Source organism: Pinus tabuliformis, chromosome 7 (genome assembly GCF_031772625.1).
Source record: "Pinus tabuliformis cultivar Carrire ecotype Pingquan chromosome 7, CPIR1, whole genome shotgun sequence".
Classification (NCBI taxonomy): domain Eukaryota; kingdom Viridiplantae; phylum Streptophyta; class Pinopsida; order Pinales; family Pinaceae; genus Pinus; species Pinus tabuliformis.
Genome location: NC_142293.1, coordinates 892578890 through 892586400, shown reverse-complemented (window position 1 = coordinate 892586400; position 7511 = coordinate 892578890).

Sequence of the window (7511 nt, the reverse complement as noted above, 5' to 3'; positions counted from 1 at the left end):
GACTTTTTCCTTACTTCAAATAGTAACTAATTGAAACAAAAAAAAAAAATATCATTTTCATTTTCTATTGCATTAGGATTCGCGTCAAGTCATAATTCCATCAAGTTTCACGTCCATTACCTTTGAGTAAACAACAACTCGTAAAATCAATGCTAATAAAATCAATCTAGAAGTTTTTATTCTTAGGGCTCTTTTCCACCTACAGTAGATCAGGTTGTAGGGCTTTGGAATAGGAAAGTGAGTTAACTTTCCAAAGTTGCAAACAAACAATAGAATCTTGTGATAGGGAGGAAAATCCATTTACTGCATTTTTTCTCTGGGAAGCTCCCGTTACAAAGTAGTCAAGCACGAGATCATATCAGACCCATTGAAGGGATCGACCCCACTTTATTAGCTACGGTAGAGCGATTTACACGTACTAAAAATGGTGTCTAAAGGTACTTGGGAGTCACTTGGAAGTAAACATCAGTTTAACCATGTTGAGGAACTTTCAAGGGGATTAAGCTTTTTTACTATGCCATTGTGTGTACGTCCAATCTACGATTGTCCCCCCAGGTTAAATTATTTTATGTGGTAACATTAGTGACCATATTCTTAGGGCTTTTACCCGAGGTGACGGTGGAGGGAAAGTCTTTGTTGTACCTATAACAAACGTTGACTAGACTCACTTGGAAATTTCTGGAGGGTATTCTTGATTTGAGATGACATAAATGAAGTTTACTTGCACCATATCATGTACATTAAGCAGGTTGTCATCGTAATTGGTTCCACCCACTCTATCAATAGCCACTTTTCACTTTGATCTCACAATGTCGGATTTCATCACTAACTAGTGAGTTTGTTGTGAAAATCTTGTTTGCATGGTTTGAATCCTTAGATTCTTTAGCATGTGTTAATTGTTTGTTTTTACTTTTTAGAGGCTTTAGGATTGGATTGTGAATATTTTTGATTTTGTGATAAAAATTGCATCCTAGTTGAGTCACCAAGGTAGTCACGTAGAATGCAAGCTCAACCCCCTAAATATACACTAGTCAATTGGAAAAGATAAAAACTGAAAGGTCAAAATCAATAGGATATGGAACCTCAAAACAACTAGAAACATCTACAGTTTTACATTCTAACATAGTAGAAACCGAAGTGAATCCAATGTAAGAAGTAGAATTAGACTTAGTTCATAAATTATTGAAGTAGTTCAAACTGAATCTGATACTGGTGAAGTTTCAGACAATGAACTAATCGAACCAGACATAGAAGAATGCCAGTCTGATATTTCTCAACCTGAATCACCTTCAAATTTTTTAGCTCCTACTCCTGCTCCACCTTCACCTCGAAAGAGGTTGATAATTACGATTGAATTACCTCCTAGATTAATTAGCATTGAGGACATTACTGACAATGAGGATGATTCACCTCATACTCTAGTTACCACTGGTGAACCTTTTGATCATAGAGTTTTTCCAAGAGTTCCTTTCCAACCATACCCTTGGTATTCTACCCCTTTGAACTTTTTAGGTCCTATTTTTCTAGCTCACCGCATTCCTTTTTATTCATCGAGAAGAACCATGTCATCAATTCCTCTTGGGATCCAACCTACTGATTCATCCATGTTTACCATCTCCCCAAAATCACTGTTGTATGGTGGTCCATCAATTCCTCCTGGATACTAGTCACTTACTGGGACTTTTTCAGGAGATAATCCTTCTCCTCAGCCTTCTACTTTGTCATCTAGTTTATCTACATCCATGCCTAAAACATCTATGGTATCAGACCAGTATATCCATATGGTCTCCAGTAATTTAAGTAACCCTCAAGTAACCCCAACTAGTGTTTATTACCCGCCTGAGGGGCAACCATCTTATCCTCCACCTAGAAGATAATCTGTTGTTAGATATTACCCTATGGTTGGAGGTCAACCTTTTACTGGAAATTATGGTTAGATACCTTAGCCTAATCTTGGTCAACCTGTTGTAGCTCAACTTTTGATCGATACTCCTTATCCTGGGATTAACTCTTTTTGGAACCCTACTTTTGCTCAATAGTTTGGTCCAGTTGCTCCATAAGTGCCATTTTATCAACCTATACAATAGCATGTTCAAAGTGCACCTCAAACACCTGTTCAAACACATGTTTCGTAGCTAGTCCCAAGTTCACCTCAGAAACATATCCCAAGAGTATCGCAAACGAACGTTCCAGTTACCCCTTGAATTCTTGTTCCTCAAACTACACAAAAAATCCCTCAGGTTTATTCTTATCAAACTGGTCCTACTGTCCAATCTACACCACATATTCCTATTGGGCAATCTGGTACAAGAACAATGCAAGTACCTTTTCAAGGTCAAGCTTATCAGGTTCCACCTTTTCAAGGAAAAAAATATCAAAGTCCACTTTTCCAAGGTAAAACTTTCCAAAACCAACCTTTTCAAGTTCAATTTATCCAATGTCAACCTATTCAAAGCCAAATTGTTCAAGGTCAACATTTACAAGCTCAACTAGTATAGGGGAAATATTACTTAGGTAAAATGAGTCAAGCTCAACCTTTCTAGAGTCAACCATACCCCGATCATACTTACCAAGTCCCTATTCAACCTCAACCTACTATGGTTCACCCTGCTTACCTTGGTGGAATCCTAATTCCAACTGCATAGGTTATTCCAGGATATCCTGGGTATCCTCCTCCAAGGGTTGAACTTAACCCGCAAGTTTATCAAACTCTGCAGCAAGATCCTAATCAGCAGTTACCGTTCATTGCAACCCTAGATTTACCTGATTTATCCCGACTAACGAACTATCATATTTATTATTATCCTTTTTGGCCAACAATTCCCACCAATTTACCGAGTGACATACCCAAATTTGAAGGTAAATCGGCAGAAAACCCATCCAATCATATGATGACATATGATCTTTGGTGTGCATCGAATTATTTAATTGATGATTCTATCTGACTTTGCCTTTTCCAATGAACTTTAACCAATTCGACAACCAAATGGTACATAGAGCTACCTCACATTTATTTCCATAACTTTAACTCCTTGATAACAACATTTTTAACCAATTTCCAGTTACTTATTCGTTATAATACTGGTACCGAACTTAAAGCAATCAAAATCAACTCACATTTTCGATCATATCCATGAATGGAGACGTAGACGTCGGTTAGCCAAAGTTTCTATTCTAGATCATATTTTAGTTGAATGGTTTACAAAGGCATTACTTCCTTTTATTACCGAGGATTTTTCCAAGGGAGGTGTCGTGACTAAAGAGCAGGTAATTTCTCATGCCCAATATTTAGACTTAGTCTATACTTAATCTGGCACCTTGTACGAGAAAATCTTGAATTTACCATGCCCAAAAATGATCAAACAGGATCTAATGTTGTTGATAGTATAATAGGCTCTATTAGCCAACAGTCTAAGGGGAAAAAGGAGATTTCTAAAAGTACTCAGACTTTGGTCATATAGCATTCACCCATTGAAACCCTTTCTCAGGAAGTTATTTTCAAAGTTAATGTCATAGAATCATCTACTGGCAAGAGTCGATCGTTCGGAGGTAAAAAGAAAGGGAAAGGCAAATCAAAACAAAATTCTTCTTCGAAAGAGAGACCCACTAAAACTAAACTTGCTAATGAGAAACAAAAACTTCTTTATCCTTACCTTATTTTCAATGAGGATCATTACACAAGGTAATGCCCACATCAGGCCGAAGCTTCCAAATTCATTAAAGGTTCTCCAACTCCCGATGTTTTGAAGGGTCCATTTCCTTCTTAAGACAACAAAATGGTTTCTCATAATACATCTTCCTCTTCCGCATCACAAGATATCATGATTATTTCTTCGCAGAAAGTTATGGTATCTACGAGATCAAAAGATTATGGATCTAAGGGTCCTATGATCAATGGGAATGAGACTAGCTCATCTAGTCAACCTCCTAGTTCAATTCCTCCTCCTCTTTCTGAACCATTACAGATCGAGAAACCAAATCCTGACGTCATGATTCAACCACTTCCCAAAGGTGTGCATCAGAAATCAACTTTCAATCCACATGCTAGAGATGCATAGAATTACAACATTGTTGAAGATTTGGCTATGTCTACTTCTGCAATGTCAACTCTTGAGGTGCTCCAAACATGCATGGCACAAAGAAATTTTTATGCTCAGCCATAGGAGCTATTGATCTGCAGGATTCTAATCTAATTATCTTCAATCTTGAGAGCCATATCCCGATAATCCCTCATTAACTGGTGTTCCAGATTCCAGTTTTTGTTAAAACCATATAAGTGTTTCGTACAGTTGTTGACGAAGGATATTCTACGTGTATTATGTCGATTTCTTGTTGGAAATATTTAGGTTCTCCAACCATCAATTAGTCACCTACCACTCTGAAAGCCTTTGATGGAAGAGGTTTTCATCCTTATGGAATCCTATACAATCTACCCATAGAGCTAGAGGGTAAAATGGTTGTGATCGAAGTTGAAGTTGTTTATTCGCGGCTTGATTACAACCTTTTGCTTGGTCGAAGTTAGACTTACGCTATGTCAACAGTGGTTTCATCACTTTTTTGAATGATACAATTTCCTCACAAAGGGAAAATTATTAAAGTAAATCAGTTGTCCTACTACACTTCATACCCTAACTCTATGGGTAGCATACCATTTGTTGATAAAACGAATACTCTTTATGAGGATGTTGGTGTTGGTTTTCTCAAAGACTCATCATTGATGGGAACCTTTGCGCTCCCTCCACCTAACCTTCCTTCCAATTTTTCTGAGGTAAATATGATTACATCAAGCACTATGGAATCATCTGATCCATGGATAGTGCCTTCAAAATATGAACTGACCTCCTATGGCAATGAGATGTCATTGATCCCTCTTGAATTGGCTTATCAGGAAATTCAATCATTTTCCAACCCATCATCTTCTAAAATTGATCGAGTGGATACGATCAATTATGATTATTCTCCTTTACCTTGGTTAGAATCAGTTTCACTTCCTAATCCTTTCGAATGTACGTTTCCAACTGACGAAAGTATTATGGAGGTCATCACTTCAGATGAGATTCCATGGAACGATTATCATCATCATTCATCTTTTCTACCCGAACCTAATAAAATCAAGAGTGATTTTTCAAGTATGTTTTCACCTGAGATTGTAGATATTTCGTAATGGCTCATTTCAGTTCTTTAAGTTGAATCTGAAAGGAATTTGGGTAATATATCTAAAACGATTTCCATTGATATCTCAGTCAAAACAGGAATTAAAAAAAATATTCACGTAGGTGCTTCATGCTCAGTTGAAGAGATTCAAATGTATAAAGCCCTGTTTCAATAATTCTGAGACATTTTCGCCTGGTCCTATGAGGAAATGCCAAGAATTGATCCAAGCATTATTGTGCAAAATATCAAGACTTACCTGGATGCAAAACCTATCAGACAACAATTACGTCCTGTGCATCCACGAAAGCTTGTTGTGATTAAAGTTGAGGTCAAGAAACTGCTCAAAGAAGATTTCATCTACTTAGTTCCCTTAATTGATTGGGTGTCCAATATTGTACCTATTAACAAGAAATAGGGAACCATTGGAGTATGCGTCGATTACAAGGATATCAATAAATCTTATCCAAAGCAAAATTACCCTACTCCCTTTATCAATCAAATCATTGAGGATTGTGTCAGAAATGAACTGTTTTCATTTATGGATCGATTTTCTGGCTACAACCAAATCAAAATACTCCGAGTTGATCAACATAAAATTGTGTTCATCTTTCCATGGGGGACTTTTGCCTATTGAAAACTCACATTTGGTTTGAAGAATGCTGGTGCAACTTTCCAACGAGCTATGTCTTACGCATTTCACGATATCAAGCATGTTGTGCAACCTTTTTTAGATTACTTTCCAGCTCATTCGTTGAGAAGGGAAGACCATCCAAAGCATTTGAGAGCTATCTTCATCAGAAGTCATCACTAAAATATCCGCTTAAATCCACACAAGTGTGTTTTTTATGTGCAATCTGGTCAATTGATGGGATTTGTTGTTTCAAATGAAGGCATTAATTTCAATCCACTCAAGGTTGGGGCTATTCTGAACTTACCTCCTCCTTCCAATCTTCGCCAACTCCAAAGTTTTTAAGGGAAGGCAATTTTTTTTCGTCGAATTATCCATAACTATGTCGAGTTAACCAAAGGTTTTACTCGACTTTTTAAAAAGGGAATCTCATTTACCTGGGATGAAGTGGCTCAAAAGGCCTTTGATGCACTTAAATATGCGTTGACCCATACACTGTTGTTGCATTTTCCTGATTATCATCGAGACTACTTTTTATACTTAGTTGCGTCTGATGCCACTATTGGAAATATTTTAGTTCATGAAGATGAATCGAACAAGGAGCATGTGATATGTTACTTAAGCAGAAATCTGACCAAAACTAAAGAAAAATATGCACATGTGGATAAATTAGCCTTGGCAGCTATTTAAATTGTCTAGTGATTCCGTCACTACGTTCTATTGCACAAAACTACTATTATTTCTGATTGCAACCCTGTGGTTTATATTCTTACGAGAAAATTGTTGGGGGGGAAGTATTCCAAATGGATAGTTATCCTATAGGAATTCAATTTGGAATTCACAAAATCCAAATATAAGAAATCGTATGTATTTGTTGAATTATTGTGTGACTTTCCCTGTACTGAGAAGGAAAGCATTGCAGAGGATTCTCTTCCAGACAAATCTCTCTTTATTATCAGTACTTTAGATCCATGGTATGGAGATATAATCATTTATCTTCAGACCCAAACATTTCAGATAGAACTCAGTCGAACTGATCGTGGCCGTATCTGGTACCAATCCTAGTAATACAATATTGTTGGTGATATGCTTTATCATCGTGGTGCTTATTCTATCTTCAGGCAATGTTTAACACACGAGGAAGATGAAAATAATTAAATGATTTCCATTCTTGAGCTTGTGGCAGTAATATGTCAGGGTTTGCCACTGCTCAGAAGATCCTACGCGCAAGGTATTTCTGGCCTTATATGTTTAAAGATTATATCATTGTTGTCCTAAAATGCCATAATTGTCAGATATACAATCGTAAAATGTGTGCACACCTAGCTCCTCTTCACCCAATCATTGTTGTCAGTCATTTTTTCTAAATGGGGTATCGATTTCCTTACATGTAACCCTCACTCGGTCGAGGGGCATGGCTACATTATCCTTGTGGTAGATTATTTCATGAAATGGGCAGAGGCGATGCCCACATATAAGGATGACGATGAAACAACATCCATTTTCAATTCAATCATGTGATTTCTAGGTTTGGAGTTCCACAAGCCATCATTACGAACCACGGAAGCCATTTTCGAAACATTATGATGATCGATCTTACTACAAAGTTAGGCATGCGTCCTGACAGTTCTACTCCATATTACATGTAGGCAAATGGATAAGTAGAAGTCATTAACAAGGTTTTAACCACCACGATTAAAAGGATTATTGACATTCATAAACGAGATTG